Source organism: Ambystoma mexicanum, chromosome 4p, assembly GCF_040938575.1.
Source record: "Ambystoma mexicanum isolate Mex_15411 chromosome 4p, UKY_AmexF1_1, whole genome shotgun sequence".
NCBI classification, from domain to species: domain Eukaryota; kingdom Metazoa; phylum Chordata; class Amphibia; order Caudata; family Ambystomatidae; genus Ambystoma; species Ambystoma mexicanum.
The window spans coordinates 760688346-760710493 of NC_090927.1; positions in this window are offsets into that span (position 1 = coordinate 760688346).

A 22148-nucleotide genomic window follows, 5' to 3' on the forward strand; every position below is an offset into this window, starting at 1 on the left:
GTGTGAATGTGGGTCAATATCAACGAAAACAGCACAATTTCACAATTTTTCCAAAATAAAGGAATGTTTAATCAACGGTCTATAAAAACATATACTTTAATAAAACACACCTTGTACAATAACTATCTAGAAAACACTACAAGAATCCACCCCTGTAGAAAGATCACTGCATATGCAAAGATAGAATGAGATGCAGCACTGTGGGTAATGAGACGGGGAATAAAAGGCAACTAAAAGACCACAATGTTCCAAAAGGATATTAATTAACATTGCAAAAGGGATTACAATTCCCTATCCTGTCTCTAGGGCCCAAAGATTGTCCAGGGGGCAGTGGGGCAGATACCCATCAATTATACCTTTGCAACTGTCTAGGTGGTTCGACGGTGTTAATCCAGGCTTCTCTGTGTTGTTCCCATTTCAAATATGCGGCAGTCATGATGGTCCAGCAGCAAGGCTTCGGTCTCATAGAGTTCACTCATGCTGTGCAGATCGAGCGGTCACCAGGTTCGGTCAGCGGTCAAAGTTCCACGGCGGTGAGGTGTTACCAGGAGAACATGATGAGGTGATTTATGTCGTGCATCAACCCAGTGAATATAAGTACATCATAACATAAGCAACAGAAGGTCATGGCCTTGAAACACTTATGTACAGGTGCCTTAAAATAGGCAATAAATAAAATAAAATAAATAAATAAATGGCCCAAGGGGGGGCGGGTAAGAGAAGGAGAAGGGGGAAAGACAGGAAAAAAACAATGTTGATAAAAATTCAGTCATAGTGCAAACACTAGCATGAATTAAAACAGAGACCGTGGCATGGAGTATTTTACCAGAGTGTCAATATGTCCAAAAAGAAAAAAAGTTATGGCATACAGTGACAAGATCTCTATGAGAAAAAAGAGATGGGTTTGGGGGACACATCTTAATAAGTAACTGAGTATGGATATGAGGATCTGAATTGTAAAAAATCGCAATGGTGATTACCTTAGAGAAAAGCTAAATTCCAAAGGGAGGGATATATGGACCTAAATCATCACCCCCCTGGATTGAGAGGAGTAAGAGGTATAGTAACAATTTCCCCCCTAGTTTCTGGCAAACCCCTCACATGAACTGGAGAGGACGCGAGTCTCTTGCAGGAATAGTGTATTAACTTTGTACCTTTCACAATAGAGTTGAATTTTCTGGCGCTTAATTGGGTTCCCCAGTCCATTCACATTCCAGCTATGGTATGTTATGTCCCCCATTTCAACAAAGATATTGTAGTGTTCCTCCTTCCTGAGCCATAGTATTGTTGACTTAGCAATACATTACTTCCCTCATACCAACTCTGCTCCTAGTTGCAAACCTAGTGTGTTCCAAGTCCTTTTTAACCGATTTTAACTTCAACCCTCGCCACCCTCCCCCACACTCACCTCCCCTCCAATCGGGGCGATGCTTACCCTTAGAGAACATTCCCAACCAGAAACGCAACATTGCTTGGGGTCACTGTGCCACGGGCACACCTGGGCCAGCATTAGGCTTCAAACAAGGACAATACTTAGAAGGATCAAACTTTGTATACTTCAATCGTAATTGTACCCCAGAGGGGTGACGTGAACGCGTTCCAGTTACTCTTTGTAATTGCTTTGGAACCAGTGTGGGACATTCCACGAATTCCTGTTCTCTAGTTCAATTTTATTAGGCACAGGGCAACGCCTCCTCCGGCCTGTGGTCTTGCTGCATGTTCCATTGTGTAATCAATTTAATTTTCTCACAATTAGTCAACGTGTTCTGCACTTGGTGGATTCTTTTGCTAGTGCCCTCCTCTCATGTTTCTGATAACAGGATTCGCAGGTGAGTCAATTCGAAGCAGAGACTCTGAGGTTGCTGTTCGAAGGACACCAGGGTGGGGTCGATCGACTTACAGGAGTGGCGATGAAGAAGCTGGTGCATCAAACAGTGACTCAAGCTACGTAAGGCAGCAGTACTTCTTTTGTTTGAGCCAAGGTAACAAAGCACTTCAGCTGTCACGGTTTGGCGACAGATTCAAATAGCAAATGGCAGAACGGAGAAAGATGAGTGCCAAAGGGCCCATGTTAGTCCTTTTCTTGAGCTCCTAAACATGAGGGAGGCTGGCACACGCCTTTATGGGCCCTGCAACATTGTGAGGTTCTAGGCAACAGGGTGGCTGGCAGAGATGCAGGTTTTGGTCCAGCAGCAGGGGTCATCCCCAATGGTCACTGGGGATGGTTAAGGGACAAAGCTCTCCTTGGCCTTGGAACACCTGCCTTCACCTCATAACTAACTGGACGACTTTAGAAAGGACTTCTCTATCAGCAGGGACCAGCAATTCTTCTTCCAGGGTTGGATTACTGAGATGATTCCAAGAAGTAGTGGGAGACCCCTTCTTTTTAAGGGTAAATGTCTGCAGGTGATTGGACTAAAGCTAGTCTGTCTTAGTGGTCCAATCCCTGTTATTGAAAGAAGTGGACTTTGCCTTTTTGACATCACATGCAAAGTGCTTTGCTCCAAAGAAAGTGGAAGGGACAGGAAGGAGAGAGAGAGGCATGGAGAAACAAGATGGCGGAATCTTCCTCCAATGTACAGAGCTCTCCTGTCTACTCTAACCCCTCCCCTTCCAATTTAAACTTTTAGCTTTATTTTGGTTTGCACCATGAAAGCATTCATACCATTTCATCCAATCATAAATACATAGCCATATATTACACAGAAGGTACATCATGATATCAATTATTAAAATAGGAAAACAATTATTTTCCAGTATTATACAGTTAATCAAGATTTGCTCCTCTAGTAAAAGGTAGAAACCACAAAAAAACATAGGCAAAGTGGTGTTGTTCTTCAATAGCACAATAGCTTCTCTCCTTTTCATGCCATGTTATGTAAACAATACTCGTAGAGCACACTATCTCCAGAGGCATTTTGTCCCTGGTGGGAGAAAGCACGAAGAAAAGAAATAGGGGGAAAGGAGGGGAGAACGGACACTAGAAAAGAAGAGTCTTAAGATGGCGGCTGAACAGAAGATGATTGTAAATGGCACAAAGGGAACGAGGGAGCTTGTTCCACAAAGTCGAAACAGACACCGAAAAGGCACAACCCCCAGTTCTGGTGTGCCTAAATCTAGGGACTTGGATGAAAGAATCAGAGGCAGAACGCAGGGCTCGGAGGGAGAGGTGGGGGGTAGAATAACCACAGAACTTTAGTTCTTATGTCATAGGAATGCAACATTGGTTTGAGACATTTATGTCTCGCAACATCATATAATGGACAAGATAGCAAGAAGTGCAGTTCATCTTCTTCATATGAGTTAGTGAGTTGCTAAGGTAGCAATGGCCAATATGCCAAAACGAGGTTTGGCAGAAAGAATGTGTGTATTTTTTGAGCCAGGTAAATCGAGGTACGGTTATATACCTAGATGGGGTGTTGCTGATATATATTTTGTGGATAGGTGGAAGAATAGCATGATCGCACTTCTAGTCATTATAATGAGTAATTAAAATAGATTTGGACAATGCACCATGCTTACTGGGTCCATCCCAAAAAAACATGCAGGCCTAACTCACAGAGAACATGCCATGGTATTGACTTTCACCCGTAACTCTGCCAAACATCACAGAGTCCCTCTGTATAGGGAACTAAAACATCTGTATTCCATGTTTTCAGCCAATATACCAATGGTTTCAGCATATATCATATCTAGCTTTTTTTATACCTAATCCATAAAAACAGGTGCTGGCGGAGCATTACATGGCAAGCCATTATGCATTTTAAAAATGTGTTCTCTCTCCTCTGTATTTTCATACATGGCATATAGCCCCATATTTCTGCCACGTGGGTCATAGCAGGGATTGCTTGGGCTCTATGGACTCTGATAGAATGTGAAAGCATTTTGCCCCCAAAGCAGGAAGAGAATCTTGCAACAGTGCCACCCCATTTAGCTGCTATTAATTCACACTTGTCTGTTTGAGTAAACCAATTTAAGTTTCTAGTTAGGGAAACTCCCAGGTATTCAAACGCAGGGGAGCAAGGGCTAAAGTCGAATTATTTAAAAAAGAATTTAGGGGAAGAATGTTATGGGCAGCAATTAGGTTAGCATATCATTACTTTTGTTTTAGCGATGTTAATAGTAAGACTCTTGTCTGTGCAGCTGATGTTGTAAACCAGATGGAGTTTTTGAGATGAGGACTGCACATCCGCAAACAATAGCAATACCCACTTGCCTGGCCCTATGGACGGGGCATCTGCAGATAAATTGTTCACAATAATGGCTGTGTCATTAACATACAGAAGGAACAACAAATTGGCCAAGACACAGCCTTCTCTGACTCCCATATTAATATTTACTGGGTCGGAACATTCGCCATTTGGGCCCCATCTTATCCTAGCATATTGGTTGCTATAGAAAGATTGTATGCACTACTGCAAATTAGACGGCATTTGAATGTCAGAAAGAGTTTGCCATTGCAGCGGACGTAGGAAGGTGTCAAAAGCTGCTTGTAGGTCAATAATTGCCAAATACAGAGTTTGGTCCTTCAGCTACAGGAACTTCTGTAAAATAAGAAACAATGGGCTTCATTACAAGTTTGCCGGTCCGGAAATAAGGGTTCCGGTAAGGTCCCTGGCACCTGTGTTTCCAGACCGGCAAACTATGGTGCCTGCTGAGGCCGCTGTGCCTGACAGGTCTGAGCCTGCCGGGCGCAGTGGTCATGGTAAGCAAAGCCGCCATGGAAGCACCGGCACCGTTAACAAAGGGATTCTATGGGAATGGTAATTTACAAATGTACCGGCGCCTGACTTCCTGGCTGCTGGACTCGCAATGAGCCGGTGGCACAGGGAAGTCAGGCAGCAGTAAATGTTTACGGGTCCGGCGGCAGCCCGCCATTAGCACCGGCAGGGTTACTGCCTGGCCCGTAATGAGGCCCAATCTGTAGCACTGGTCTTTTTTTCAGACACCTTTTTGGAATCCAGTCTGTGCTTGTGGGCCTCATCACGAGTTGGGCGGTATCCCAAAAGGGATACCGCCAAACGTTATTTGAGTTAGCACACATCCGTCCGTGGCCGCTAACCATTACTCCCTATTCCCCATTGGGTATATTATACCCAATGGGGAATTTTCAGAGCAATTACCATGCAGTAATACCGCTGGCGGTAATTGTGCTGAAAATGGGCATTTTTCAGGCGTGTTTACCCCCAGCTCTCAGCTCTGGGCTGGGGGTAAACATGCCAGACTCGAGATAGGATGGAGCGGTAAATGTGGCGGTAATACTGTTACCGCTGCATTTAAGGGCTTCCGCCCCACTCGTGATGAGGACCAGTAAATGGTGACTAGCAACCCTTTCATCTAGACAAGTGAGAATTAATTTTGCATGTAGTTTGGCTAGATCATCAATTAGACAAATTGGCCTGTAATTTGAAGGGGCCTCTCTATCTCCCTTCTTGAATATTGGTATTATTATATTACCTCTCCAACTTTCAGGAACATTATATGTATTATTAATGTCATTAAAGAATTTTTATAAAAGAGGAACCAAGATATCTGTGGTGTTCTTAAAAAGATCTGCTGGTAGGTTGTCAAGGCCTGGAGTCTAGGGCCTCGGACCTTGTTACTATGCTGACACAATAACGCACTTCCTACATCTGCAGATGAAACCCATATACACTTGCATGGGGGAGATAGCAGGGTTTGTGTCAATTCCTTAGTGCTCACAAGGAACAATTCTACCCTGGTGTGAGGCCTAGTCCTTCGTGAATGGGTGTGCCCTTTGATTCCTGTTCCCTGACCAGCTTCCTGTGGAGTGGCTGTCCCTGCAGAAAGGGTGTTACCTTGTCATGTGTAGGCCCACATTCTCTCCCTCTGGGGTAGAAAAGCAGCATATGAGATACCATGACATGCGAAAATTCCCCTCATATAAGTTACTAGCATAGGCCAGTCAAAGCCTGTTAGTAGAAGGTAGTGTTAGTAGAATGTAGTGCTTAGAGACTAGTGAAGTGCTATTCACTTGAAGAGCAAGCTACCTTGAAATATAAATATAGTGCTTTAAACAGCAAGAAGCACCAGAGCACCAGAGGCCTGTATTTGCATACTTAAGCCTTATTTTGTAAAAGCAGCCTTGTAGTGTGTTTTTTCATTCATTGGTAACTGTAACCATTCATTTTAGTAAAGTGCATATGTATGCATTTACTTCTGCATAGTTTATACATGCTGATATAATGAGCCAGCAAGCCATGCAAGCAAATTCGTTTTTATTCCCTATATGAACAAAAGGTAAAAAAAAAACACTTAGAAGGACAATGTAGTTTGAAGCATCTTGCTTTGCCATGATAATGAAACTAGACGTTCAGAGCATCGAGCTAAAACGAATAAGGCGTTGAGGCCAGCACCATGCTGAAAATTGATTACAAGAAGAGAATCTTTCGAGCACTGTGCTAAAAGGGACGTGATAATGTAGAAAGTTTATATACATCACACACTTAGGGCAGGGTTTAACCTCCATGTACCATAGGTTTGCATTAGAAGCAAAGAAACGGCACGTCCAGTGACATGTACGTTTAATAACTAGGGGACCTCCATTTAAACCTTATATAAATGCCATGACAGCCCAGGTCCTGGGTTAAAAGATTGGATGGGAGAATGAGGAGTTGTTGTCCGACAATCTGTCAGAAAAAACACAGAGGATGCAACACTTCTCTTGGATGTGTGCATCTTATAAGATTGCATTGGGGATTGCTTGAATTCAGGGGCGGTGCTGGGGGGGAAGGGGGCTATAGCCCCTGATCTTTTGGTTGTAGCCCCGGATAGAATCTCAGGAGCTACAGCCAAAAGAGTAGCTAGCCCCCAGTCCCAACAGTTCCGACATCAGCTTAGCCCTGGGTCTTTTCCAGACCTAGCAACTCCCCTGCTTGAATTAATATGTTGCCAAAATGCTGGTCTTTTTCCCCCACAGATAACTGATGCATTAGATACCGTGTTTTCATTTTTGCATTTCATTTCTATCCTGTTCTCAAATACATGCATATGGTTCAGTTCAGTTTAAGAATTTGAGTTGAACAAGTTTCTTTGAACTTAGTTGGAACGTGATAAGGTTTTGGGCCTGTCTTAAAGAGAATTGTGAGTTATGCCCCATGTGGGGATGAATATGATGATTTGTTGGAACATTTTAGTGAGAGAACATTGAGGGATTTTATGCTTATGAAATAAATGTATTCTTTTATACAACGTTTGTCAATTTTTGATGGTTACGTGGCGAAACTAATGTGAAACTTTACTAAAGCAATATGCCTCTTTCAATGATACCATTCTGTTTTGTACTCTTCTGTATCGCTTCATAAATATCTGCTATCGTGTGTTGAAGATATCCAGTGAGTACATTGTAAGGGGTCTATTTGTGTGTGCGTGTGTATATGGGTTGGGGAGGTCCACCTGCTGTGAGACCGTACAAGGTGAACAAACAAGCCCAATTCATTGGAGCAGAATTGTAATCAAATGAGAAGAGACGTCTTCTGGGCTCTGAACCAGTGTCTGATTGCTACCCTTTCGCGCAAATAGTGTGCTAGATTCTTACTGCCAGCTTCAACCCGCATTAGCTCACATTATAGATAAACGTACCTCGTCATGTCAAGTCAGCACAGTGCAGCTCCATTAATTAAGTATTTTTCTTCCATCAGTGAGCAGTGTTTTTTTAAGAAGGCCTTCTACTCATAAACTCTTTAGAAAGAAACAATTCATTAAAAAATAAATGTTTAAGATAAACAGTTGAGAAAGATGTCCTTATCTCAGCTAGGAAAGGCACTGTTCAAATAAATCTCTGCTGCACTGCAACTGAGGGAGTCGCGTAATACGCTGCGATAGATTTAAACATCCTAGTTAAAAAGCAGTAAGGCAGGAACCAACACCTGTGATTAAACTGTTCACACTATGCACACTTCGACATCAGATATTTGCGCAAACGCAGGTACTCTACCCTGTGGAATTGGTGCAGCAGATAGATCGTAGGCATCACTGTCACTTCCTGATGACGTATATATCGCTCTGCTGTGCATTGACCAGGTTAACTCCTGGCTGACTACTCATAATACTTATAGAGTCAAGCAAAACTTCATTATAAAGTTACAACAGCCAAAGACAGTGATTTCTCTTCCTACAGAAAAGCTGTATGCTTATAGAAAGACACCATCAGTGAAAATTCGGGGTATCTTCAGATGTCTAATTTACCGTGCTCACCAGACCATTACATATATCGCACATTCTGCACCAGAGCTCTGGTCGTCCATAGAAAGATACCTATCCTGGTTCCCCAAAGATCTTTTCCACCAGGAATTGCCAGGAATGGACACATAGTACAAAGTCCTTGGTCCTATGAGGGGGCCTTGAAAATTTCTCCCATGAGGGAATTAACTGTGAAAATAGATGCAAACACATATTTACTTTGAAAGTACCAGTTTGACCATCCGCATAGATGGACTTTACAGCAAAAGGCAGAGATGCAGAGCGATCCAATGCAGGCCTCTCAGACTCAAGAAATAACATAGGAATCCATTCAGGCTGACTTAGACCTGCAAGCATCAACAGAAGGGGCCTACCTTCCTAAGTGGCACACATGCAAGATGGCTCGTGAACAGAGAACATTATCTACAATCATCAAGTTGATGATAAAGGAAGCCTTTAACAAGCAGATACCATATAAAATGCAAGATATGCCAGGCCCCTCAAATGCTAGAACAGAGAAAGTGAAAAATCTTCTAAATGTCCATAAGTGGTTACCTAGGAGAATGCCTGATAAATTATTTGATGACTGGCCTTAGCAAGACACTCCTTCTTCTCTGGAAACAAAGACACTAGAAGGTGTTCCAATAACATTGGGGAACAGCTCCCCAGACTCAGACTGAGACGTCCAGCAATAGACTAGAACTACCCTATAAACAGTAATAAGCTAAACCTTTAGCTGGTGATAACCAACCATTCAATGGGTAGAATGAGTGTGATATTATACAATGAATGCAGCAAATGTAAATACATGTGGAAAAATAATGTGTGTGCTACTAACCTACGCTCCATGTCTAACTGTAATCAAATGTAACACTTCTCTGTGTAGACAAATAAGTGAAGTGAAGTTGTAGAGGAGGTCCCAGATATGGCCTGCCCTCCAGCCACCCATTGTGAAGTACCAGGAATGTACACGTCAAGATATGTGACATATGATAAGCAAATAAAGCAGCAGGGAGCCGCACGAGGGCTCTGCCCAGTGCCGATCAGAAAAGCAATACCTATTGAAGTGCCCATAACCAGACAACCATGGGCTGTAAGATACCCATTGAGACAACCGTACCAGCAGCTGACACGAAATGAAGACTAATTACAAACTGTCCCAGAAGAGGCCAAAGGACCTTAATTGAAGGCGAATGGTGATGACACAAGGGCCCGGACAGACTCGCAGATGAAAGACACGACAACCAAAAGGGTGATAAACAAAGAGGAAATGTTACGAATAATGACATAATGGACATAGAAGAAGAGACAATGTTGAAATATAGAGAAACGTAACTATAAAGCAAATATGCAACTAACTAATGCCTGTACATATGCTTGGAACGCAAGAAGCTAAGAAAACAAATACTGCTTGCTATGCTTAGTAAAAGGATAGAGCAGCAAGCGCCAACTATCTAGCTACCTCAACGAAGAACATTATATGAGTGTGAGTCCACTTTATACAATAGCAGAATTAAATCCAGGTTGCTAGGGGTCAAACAGGCCAGGATTCATATAGTAGCACAAAGCCAGGTGAAAGAGCGGAATCGAAACTCAGCAAGATGCAGCTCGTGCCTCTGAAGTCAAGGTCAAACCAAGTGAGGGAGGCAGACAGTAACTTCAGAGAATCGAAACTTAAGAACAGAGCAGCCTGCCCTGCGAAGGTCGTGATCAGGAGGTCCATGCTGGTGGCGGGCCTAAGGAGAATTAAATGCACAAATAGAAGGAAATAGAAGCAGATTCACGGTGTACTAACATGTGACCAGCCGAGAGCAAAGAGGTGCCAACGTCTGATGTTACCCAAAGGCAAAAGATACCATAACTTTTCCTGACAAGAAGCTACAGTTTCGAGGCCATCCTCAGCCAACTAAATGACACATAGCCCTAAGGTACTGACTGATGGAAGGGAGTCAGCGTGAACCATGGGGCATGCCGCATCTGGGTGACCATTCTGCATGCTGATAATTAAAGTGGAGATTTATGCTTAGGGTTGTAGCCAGCCCAATCACAGTGGGCCAAATAATCTAAGGTCCTATAGATAGTAGAACCAATGAGACGTCTTACTTTTTGTTACGTGTGCATGAATAATGTAGAGGGTAGATGCTTAGATGATAAGAGTTGACCAATCCTCACACTCTGTTACCATTTACAGACATAGCACCTATACTTAAGTTACCTTTTCCAACCAATAGAATTGCATGACAAACTTATGAGTGTTAAATGTCAATGATGAGGAATCTTTGCTATAATTATTACTGCTGAATGAAGTTTGTGGGAGTCGAAGCGAGACCGGCGATTGCATCACTGTTGATTTCCATGTTTCCCCGTTTTGTGTACTTGTCATAAAACAGACTTCCCTTTGCCAAACCGTTGAGTTGTCCTTATTGATTGGTGTTGGAGTAAGAGAATCCCGCACCCCATCCACCTCAAGGTACAGCTATCTCGTCTTAAAGTATTTGAGGGTGAGCTCTGATCCTATGGGCCCGTCAGAGGTCACTCGGCCCTCTTGTACACTTGGTAGCAGAGGATGGTTGGAAACCATTGATTATTGATTATTGATAAGACACCTATTGACCGTCGACACAAAGTAACTCTAGGTCTTCGGCAATATCACAAGTCCTTCGCCATTCGGCTGAGTAGACTGTGAAGCTTCCCATGGACAATGGTAGTATAAATTGATCCAAAACTGCAGTGGGCCTGAAGGGACCCATTTTAAAAACATAACCCTTCCCATTCCTACGGGCAGCAGATCAGGCGAAAGACTGAAGGAGGCGGTAACGGAGGCGGTGATCCCGAGGGTCCAGAGAGGAACGATGCAAACAGTAACGGAGGGAGGTGGAAAAAACAAAATAATCAGAAGTAGAGAAGACTGTATATATATAAGGGGATAATGACTCTAGAATAGTTAAATAAATAGAGGATACCGGGGTAGACACCCGAGAAGACAGAGGATACCGGGGTAGACACCTGAGAAAAGAGAGGATACCAGGGCGGATACCTGAGAAAGAGAGAGGATACGCCTTATTCCTGTGCTTTAATATAGAGGTCAGAAGAAACGTGAACTCAGAGCCCCATATACTAGGGGACAACTAGGCTACCACCACGTTTAAAGACGTTGTGAATGGAGTTCGTTTAAACTCCATGTCGGGGTACAAATTAGAGGCAGAAACATTTGTGTCCAGCTGGTGTGTGTCTAGTCTGTCAAGTGTCTGTCGTACGTGTTCTGTTGTGTGTCACATGTAAGGAATGTTGTTGTTTGTTGTTCAGAACTAAAGCTTGAGACGATGCTAACCTCACAGACTGCACTCAATCATACATATACCACATATATGTGGCATTAGTTTGATAGAGTTTGGGGTTTAGAAGATAAATGAGTAAATATGAGAGACACCTGGTAAGTGTTTAGAGAGTAAGTTTCCTGTATTTCAAATTCAACATAAAGGCAAAGGTATTATTTGCATACATTGCAATTTTGAAAAAAAGAAAGGAGTGAAGAACCACATTTTGGTAGTCAATAAATCATACATAGAAGGAACTTGGTGACACTTTACATATGTGCTAGAAATGCATTAAAAAAAGAAGAAACTTGTTTTCGCCTCGCCAACACGTGTTTCAACCTATCTAGGTCGTCATCAGGGCGTAAAGTTAATAATGGTTGATACTGGTTGATACAATTAACATATTCAATCGACAATCTTTGTTGGCAGAGAGAGTCTCGGGAGGGAACAGACACAGGCGGGGAGGGGCGGAGAAAACACAGGAGGAGACCATCTAACAGAGAAACACAAAAAAGAGAAAAGAAAAAAGTAATTAAGTATTAATGACTGGACAAGTAAATTCGACCATATAAGTTAACATTTTCAAACTTAACTATATTTTTTGCAATTAGTATAATTCTTAATAGTCAACTATGGGGCTTATATATAACAAAGCACCGGCATTTGGCAATTTCCCAATGTGTTAATATTTAATATCCGCATATTGATAGAGAACAGAGGGAATATTTAGTTCGTATCGGTCAAAGCACCATAGATACAAGTTGCCGTGACTAGAAGGAAGAGTGTAAAAGGCCATGCTTATCGTGAGCAAATCTCAGAGAAAAGAAATAGTGTTAAGTTCCTTTGGTGCAGTTATGCCTAACGTCTTTAGATCATGTGCTTTCTTTTAGCGTCAATATGTGAGTCACATTGGTAGTCCAGAATTAGTTAACTGGAAATCAATTTCCTAAAGGGACAAGAAAGTTTGGTGTGAGCCTGAAAATTGCCATGGTCCTCACTCTATTTCAAAATGCAAGATATAAATGCTACAGCGAGTTTAGCTCTTTGATAAACGGTTTACTTGAGAAGTTACCTGAAAGATCAATGATTTTATTGCACGTAATTACAAGTGTCCAACTTGGTTTCCCATTATATATTCATGCCGTATTCTGAAAAAATAACAAGTATAAGTGTGTGTAAGTTATAGGCATTAAGTTTATTTTGCCAGTTATGTGCGATTATGAGTGAAAGAGTGCCTGGTATATTTTTGGTCAGGGCTTACCGGCCGGAGTACAATCTTCCAAGTGTTCCCCTGCACCGTCGGGCCGAGACTGAAGCATCGGCAAATAGTTGCCGTTGCTATAGTAGCATGACGAATTCTTCCGGTCACGTGGTGCATCACGTGACCCGGAAGTGAGTGAGAGTCGCAGTCAGATTGTAAAGAGTGCGTACAAGTTTTATTGTCAGTGGGCCAGTTTCGAGAAAGTTGGGCAAATATGTGGTTGAATTGATAATAATGCTGCCAGTATCTACGTACTTGAGTATCCGCAATGTAAGTCCTCGAAGATCTAAGAGGTAATCTTGTCATTTGATAGGTCACCTGACCCTAGTTGCTAGGCAACTGTGGTTAAACAGGAAGGGTTCACCAGTATTCGAATTTTTCCTACACGGCCTTGTTGTATGTGTTTGACTTAGATACAAAGTGAATAGAACTGATAATTATTTGTTTGTGAAATAAAGCTTATAATGTCACTCGGCCTGTTTTGAGGAAAAAAAGTGCTTTGGTAGAAGTCAAAGTCAAATGCGGTATATCAACCATATATATCAAAGTTGCATCAATTCCATGTATCTCTAAAATGCTTCATAGAAAAACATTTAGCTCATGATCTTTGTTGAGACCGAGAGACAGGCATCGGAGATTGCAGATCATTTTTGCTTCCTGTTGGCGTAGTTTCAGCTCTCTGTCACCTCCTCTTGGATGTGGTTGGATTTGTTGGAGTCCGAAAAATCTAATGTCTTTAGCATTATCCATTTGGTGATGTTCTTGCCAATGAGCTGCCAAAGGTAATCTAATATCTTGACTATTGAAGCTGTTGAGATGTTCCCGTATGCGGAAGTGTACTTCTCTAATGGTACTTCCAATATAAATTTTTTGACACACACATTGTATTCCATATATGACAAACTTTGATCGGCAAATAATGAAATCCTTAATCTTAATTTCCAGGCCACCATGGCATTTGAATATTTTCGTAGGCGATAGTGTATATTTGCAAAAATTGCACATTCCACATTTATAAAATCCTGCTGGCTGAGTCCTTGACGTTAGCCAGTGCTCTTGTCCAATTGGCACTAATTTGAGGAAAGAAGGGCATAATGCATTTCTCAGAGTGGTTTCTTTCGAAAAGATGGTAGTGGGGGATTCCGAAATATAGTTTATTAGATCTGTGTCCAAAAGTAGTAAATGCCAGTGTTTCTTCAACATTTGGTAAATTAATTTACGATCTCGTGAGTATTTGGTAATCAAATTTACCAGTTTAGGATATTCGGTTTGCTCTCCTTCTGGTTTTGTTTCTAATAACATTTATCTATGTACTTTTTGAATTTAATTGGTAGTTTGTCTAATTAGGCTTTTAGAGTACCCCATTGCCTGAAATCTTTCGCCAATGGACTTACATTCTTTTTGAAAACTGGTAAGTTGGCTGCAGTTCCGTCTTGATCTGAGAAATTCTCCTCTTGGTATGTTTTCTACAACACTGCGCTTATGACTACTAGATGCATGAAGAATAGAATTGACAGCAGTGTCCTTCCTATGTGTACAGGTATGTATTGCCTCACCATCAATTTTAATTTTTCGATCTAAGAACACAATCTCATGTGTATCTATTTGGCCTGTGAAGTTAATCCCAAAGGTGTTGTGGTTGAGGTAATACAAAAAGCCCTCAAATTCATTACTTGTGCCTTCCCATATGGCTAGAACATCATCGATGTATCTTTTCCAGGTAAAGATATTATGTTGAAAGGGATTATTGTTGAAAATGTATTTCTCCTCAAAGTATGCCATGAATAAATTGGCTAGGCTTGGGGCGTATTTTGCGCCCATCGCTATACCCTGGGTTTGTGAAAAGTATTCACTGTTAAAAATGAATTGGTTATGTGTTAAAGTAAAGTCCAAAATATTTTTGATCATTTGTACATGTGTGTAGTGGGAAGCAGAAAAGGTCCTAAAGCTAAAGTCTATTGTTTCTAAGGCCAGGGTATGTGGAATCGATGTGTAGAGTGCTGACACATCTAGTGTTAGTAAACCATAAGTCGTTTGCCATTTGATATCCTTCAAAATTTGGAGAGTGTGCATAGTGTCTTTAAGATATGCTGGAATTTTTGGTACCAGATTTTTGATGCTGCTGTCAATATCGTCAGCTAGTGCCTCTGTGGCCCCTCCATGTCCACTCATTATTGGTCTTACTGTTGGTAAGTGCACAAAGAGTTTGTGAATTTTCGGCAAAAAATATATTGTAGGCATTAATGGTTTGGTTACAGATAAGTATGCCTTTTCATCGTCCGTTAGAAGCCCTTGGTTATACCATTCTTGTAACGTCAGTTGTAGTTCTCACACAGTCAAATTAGTAGGGTTGCTCAGAAGTTTCTTATAACAGCCAGGGGTGGATAGGTGTTCCTCTGCCATTTTAATATAGTCTGTCCTGTTAAGGATGACTATATTACCCCCTTTGTCTGCCTCTTTTACAATAAGACTTATCATTGCATATTTCTTGTAGTGCTTCACGTTCATGCCTTGTCAGATTAGACTTCTTGCTATTAAAACGTGGTTTAATTCGGTCCATATGTTTATGGATGTCCTTAGTGACTGATTTGTAGAAGGTATCAATCACATTCTCACCTCCAAATGGTGGCATGAATTTGGATTTCTTTTTATGTTCTTTCATGTCCAAATTTCGAGGGTGTATACCTAGTTCTTTCTGTATATCACACATGGTTTTAGGATCTTCTTCAGTTAGATTAGAAAGTAACTGTATATTCTCTATTTCTTGCATACTTTTCTTGCTGTTCGGTAACATTGTTTCTGGCTGTGTCCATGTTGTGGGTCTATTATGAAAAAATGTCTTTAATTTGAGCTTCCTAGTAAATTTATATAAGTCAATTTGAACTTCTGCCATGTCTGATTCTGTACTTGGTGCAAATGAGAGACCATAGTTCAACACTGCTAATTGTTGGTGAGAGAGGTGTTTATCAGATAGGTTGATAACTAGACTTTCAGTATGGGTTTTGGTCTGACATTCTTGAGACTTGATCTGGTGAATCTTTTTCCTGTATTTCTCCCTTACTCGCCTGTTTGCTCCTCTCCCGCTTCCTCCTCTGATGACGTTGGAGTAGTTGGGTTTTTGGGTCCTAAAGGGACATTCTTTTGGAACCGTACTTGTTTGTTCGGAGTATTATTCAAGGTTTGGTTCCCTTTCTTATATCTTTTAATTTCTGCAAGGAAACCTCTCCTTTTGAATTGTATAGGTTCAACTGTTGTGGCTAATTCTGGGTTTTCAGTACCCTCAGGGATTTCTGATTCGGAATCTGCATCAGAGGTAACTGGTGATATAGTCGGAGTTGCAGTTAGTGATAGGTCTCCATCAAATTTGGGTTGGTAAGTATACACTCTATCGTTTAAGTAATCTTTCTCATCTCTATAAAATTGTCTAAATTTGCGTAATTTGATTTCATCTTGGTATTCCACTAGTATCTGATTCATTATGGTAAAGTTTTTCTCTTTTGTACTGTCAGCATTTGTCATTGCTGCGATTTCTGCCTTCATCTTTTTGATTTCCAAAGTCACTCTGGAATGTTCCTGCTCTGCATGTATGACCAATATTTTCATCATGTTTTCTGAACTGGTGGTAATATTGGCCTCCCAATCGGCTGCCAGATCTTGGGAGCCAATATTACCACCAGTTCAGAAAACATGATGAAAATATTGGTCATGCATGCAGAGCGGGAACATTCCAGAGTGACTTTGGAAATCAAAAAGATGAAGGCAGAAATCGCAGCAATGACAAATGCTGACAGTACAAAAGAGAAAAACTTTACCGTAATGAATCAGATACTAGTGGAATGCCAAGATGAAATCAAATTATGCAAATTTAGAAAATTTTATAGAGATGAGAAAGATTACTTAAATGATAGAGTGTATACTTACCAACCCAAATTTGATGGAGACCTATCACTAACTGCAACTCCGACTATATCACCAGTTACCTCTGATGCAGATTCCGAATCAGAAATCCCTGAGGGTACTGAAAACCCAGAATTAGCCACAACAGTTGAACCTATACAATTCAAAAGGAGAGGTTTCCTTGCAGGAATTAAAAGATATAAGAAAGGGAACCAAACCTTGAATAATACTCAGAACAAACAAGTACGGTTCCAAAAGAATGTCCCTTTAGGACCCAAAAACCCAACTACTCCAACGTCATCTGAGGAGGAAGAGGGAGAGGAGCAAACAGGCGAGGAAGGAAGAAATACAGGAAAAAGATTCACCAGATCAAGTCTCAAGAATGTCAGACCAAAACCCATACTGAAAGTCTAGTTATCAACCTATCTGATAAACACCTCTCTCACCAACAATTAGCAGTGTTGAACTATGGCCTCTCATTTGCACCAAGTACAGAATCAGACATGAAAGAAGTTCAAATTGACCTATATAAATTTACTAGGAAGCTCAAATTAAACATTTTTTTTCATAATAGACCCACAACATGGACACAGCCAGAAACAATATTACCTATCAGCAAGAGAAGTATCCAAGAAATACAGAATATACAGTTACTTTCTAATCTAACTGAAGAAGATCCTAAAACCATGTGTGATATACAGAAAGAACTAGGTATACACCCTCGAAATTTGGACATGAAAGAACATAAAAAGAAATCCAAATTCATGCCACCATTTGGAGGTGAGAATGTGATTGATACCTTCTACAAATCAGTCACTAAGGACATCCATAAACATATGGACCGAATTAAACCAAGTATTAATAGCAAGAAGTCCAATCTGACAAAGCATGAACGAGAAGCATTACAAGAAATATGCAATGATAAGTCTATTATTGTAAAAGAGGCAGACAAAGGGGGCAATATAGTCATCCTTAACAGGACAGACCATATTAAAATGACAGAGGAACACCTATCCACCCCTGGCTGTTATAAGAAACTTCCGAGCAACCCTACTAATTTGACTGTGAGAGAACTACAACTGACGTTACAAGAATGGTATAACCAAGGGCTTCTAACGGACGATGAAAAGGCATACTTATCTGTAACCAAACCATTAATGCCTACAATATATTTTTAGCCGAAAATTCACAAACCCTTTGTGCACTTACCAACAGTAAGACCAATAATGAGTGGACAGGGAGGGGCCACAGAGGCACTAGATGACTATATGGACAGCAGCATCAGAAATCTGGTACCAACAATTCCAGCATATCTTAAAGACACTATGCACATTCTCCAAATTTTGAAGGATATCAAATGGCAAACGACTTATGCTTTAGTAACACTAGATGTGTCAGCACTCTACACATTGATTCCACATACCCTGGCCTTAGAAACAATAGACTTTAGCTTTAGGACCTTTTCTGCTTCCCACTACACACATGTACAAATAAACAAAAATCATTTTGGAATTTACTTTAACACATAACCAATTCATTTTCAACGGTGAATACTTTTCACAAACCCAGGGTATGGCGATGGGCGCAAAATATGCCCCAAGCCTAGCCAATTTATTCATGGCATACTTTGAGAAGAAATACATTTTCAACAATAATCCCTTTCAACATAATATCACTACCTGGAAAAGATACATCGATGATGTTCTAGCCATATGGGAAGGCACAAGTAATGAATTTGAGGGCTTTTTGTATTACCTCAACCACAACACCTTTGGGATTAACTTCACAGGCAAAATAGATACACATGAGATTGTATTCTTAGATCTAAAAATTAAAATTGATGGTGAGGCAATACATACCTGTACACATAGGAAGGACACTGCTGTCAATTCTATTCTTCATGCATCTAGTAGTCATAAGCGCAGTGTTGTAGAAAACATACCAAGAGGAGAATTTCTCAGATCAAGACGGAACTGCAGCCAACTTACCAGTTTTCAAAAAGAATGTAAGTCCATTGGCGAAAGATTTCAGGGAAGGGGGTACTCTAAACACCTAATTAGACAAACTACCAATTCGATTCAAAAAGTACATAGACAAATGTTATTAGAAACAAAACCAGAAGGAGAGCAAAACGAATATCCTAAACTGGTCATTTTTATTACCAAATCCTCACGAGATAGTAAATTAATTTACCAAATGTTGAAGAAACACTGGCATTTACTACTTTTGGACACAGATCTAATAAACTTTATTTCGGAATCCCCCACTATCATCTTCACGAAAGCAACCACTCTGAGAAATGAATTATGCTCTTCTTTCCTCAAATCAGAGCCAATTGGACAAGAGCACTGGCTAACGTCAAGGACTCAGCCAGCAGGATTTTATAAATGTGGAATGTGCAATTTTTGCAAATATACACTATCGCCTAAGAAAATATTCAAATGCCATTGTGGCCTGGAAATTAAGATTAAGGATTTCATTAATTGCTGATCATAGTTTGTCATATATGGAATATAATGTGTGTGTCAAAAAATGTATATTGGAAGTACCATAAGAGAAGTACGCTTCCGCATACGGGAACATCTCAACAGCTTGAATAGTCAAGATATTAGATTACTTTTGGCAGCTCATTGGCAAGAACATCACCAAATGGATAATGCTTAAGACATTAGATTTGTCGGACTCCAACAAATCCAACCACATCCAAGTGGAGGTGACAGAGACCCGAAACTACGCCAACAGGAAGCAAAAATGATCTGCAAACGCCAATCCCTGTCTCTCGATCTCAACAAAGAGCATGAGCTTAATGTTTTTCTATGAAGCGTTTTAGAGATACATGGAATTGATGCAAATTTGATGTGTATGGTTGATATACCGCATTTTAATTTGACTTCTACCAAAGCACTTTTTTTCCTCAAAACACGCCGAGTGGCATTATAAGTTTTATTTCACAAACAAATAATTATCAGTTCTATTCACTTTGTATCTAAGTCAAACACATACAACAAAGCCGTGTACGAAAAATTTGAATACTGGTGAACCCTTCCTGTTTAACCACAGTTGCCTAGCAACTATGGTCAGGTGACCGATCACATGACAAGATTACCTCTTAGATCTTCGAGGACTTACATTGCGTATACTCAAGTATGTAGATACTGGCAGCATTATTATCAATTCAACCACATATTTGCCTAACTTTCTCGAAACTGGCCCACTGACAATAAAACTTGTACGCAGTCTTTAAAATCTGACTGTGACTCTCACTCACTTCCAGGTCACGTGATGCACCACGTGACCGGAAGAATTCGTCATGCTACTATAGCAACGGCAACTATTTGCCGATGCTTCAGTCTCGGGCCGACGGCGCAAGCGAACACTCAGAAGTTTGTACTCCGGCCGGTAAGCCCCGACCAAAAATATTCCAGGCACTCTTTCACTCATAATCGCACGTAACTGGCAAAATAAACTTAATGCCTATAACTTACACACACTTATACTTGTTATTTTTTCAGAATACAGCATGAATGTATAATGGGAAACCAAGTTGGACACTTGTAATTACGTGCAACAAAATCATTGATCTTTCAGATAACTTCTCAAGTAAACCGTTTATCAAAGAGCTAAACTCGCTGTAGCATTTATATCTCACATTTTGAAATAGAGTGAGGACCCTTGCAATTTTCAGGCTCACACCAAACTTTCTTGTCCCTTTAGGAAATTGATTTCCAGTTAACTAATTCTGGACTACCAATGTGACTCACATATTGATGCTTAAAGAAAGCACATGATCTAAAAACGTTAGGCATAACTCCACCAAAGGTAACTTAACACTATTTCTTTTCTCTGAGATTCGCTCACGATAAGCATGGCCTTTTAGACTCTTCCATCTAGTCACGGCAACTTGTATGTATGGTGCTTTGACCGATACAAACTAAATATTCCCCGTTTTCTCTATGAATATGCGGATATTAAATATTAACACATTGGGAAATTGCCAAATGCCGGTGCTTTGTTATATATAAGCCCCACAGTTGACTATTAAGAATTATACTAATTGCAAAAAATATAGTTAATTTTGAAAATGTTAACTTAAATGGTCGAATTTACTTTTCCAGTCATTAATACTTAATTACTTTTTTCTTTTCTCTTTTTTGTGTTTCTCTATTACATGGTCTCCTCCTGTGTTTTCTCCGCCCCTCCCCGCCTGTGTCTGTTCCCTTCCCAGACTCTCTCTGCCAACAAAGATTGTCGATTGAATATGTTAATTGTATCAACCAGTATCAACCATTATTAACTTTACGCCCTGATGATGACCTAGATAGGTTGAAACACGTGTTGGCGAGGCAAAAACAGTTTCTTCTTTTTTTAATGCATTTCTAGCACATATGTAAAGTGTCACCAAGTTCCTTCTATGTATGATTTATTGACTACCAAAACGTGGTTCTTCACTCCTTTCTTTGGTTCAAAATTGCAATGTATGCAAATAATACCTTTGCCTTTATGTTGAATTTGAAATACAGGAAACTTACTCTCTAAACACTTACCAGGTGTCTCTCATATTTACTTATTTATCTTCTAAACCCCAAACTCTATCAAACTAATGCCACATAGATGTGGTATATGTACGACTGAGCGCAGTCTGTGAGGTTAGCATCGTCTCAAGCTTTACTTTTATACAGGTGATAGTGGAAAATCACCAGTCTAACCACACGGCTGCAGCCGTTTCTATCACTTCAAAATCAAAGGTAGCTCTTGTTACTTCAGTGGTGCGCACCCACAAACCCTTCCCTTGGGGCCACGTTTTCCACAAAAATCACTAATTTGTTGTTCAGAACTGATTAGGATTTTATGCGATTCCACAGTCGAGAGGGAATCGTAAAGGAATCAATGTTTTTGAGTAAATCGGTGATATAAAAGTTTTGGCGGGAAAAAACAAATTGGATTGGAGCTTGCGGTGTTTGGTGCTCGATCATATTGTTGGCAGTGTTAAAGTTGCATGAAAGCATTGAAAAGTGTTGTATAAGAGGAAAATAGAACAGATTTAAGCATGGAAGACATTACTCCATTAGCACACTTATGCAAGCAACTGCCGAAACATGCACCCAAGCGTAAGAAATATAGCACCGAGTGGGCTAAGGTTACCGCCCACAAGATGTTTATGCTGTGGCCACAAAATGGGTCCTTATCTAAAGCCGTCTTACAACATATGACGACTTACTTGCGTGCCACATATTCAGGCAAGAAGCTAGAGAAACGCCTTGCTGTTCTGGAACTTTGGAAAATGTTCGAACGGTCGAAGGAGAAAGAGCGACCTGCAGACTGGATATTAAATGTATGCACGGAGGGGGGTGAGACCCCTACCGCGCCACCTGCCGTGCCAGAAATAGAAACCGAGGGAAGTAAGCCTGAGGGACTCTACCCATTAAGGGAGCTTAAAGCAGCTACATGGTACAGCAACCCCACATATGAGT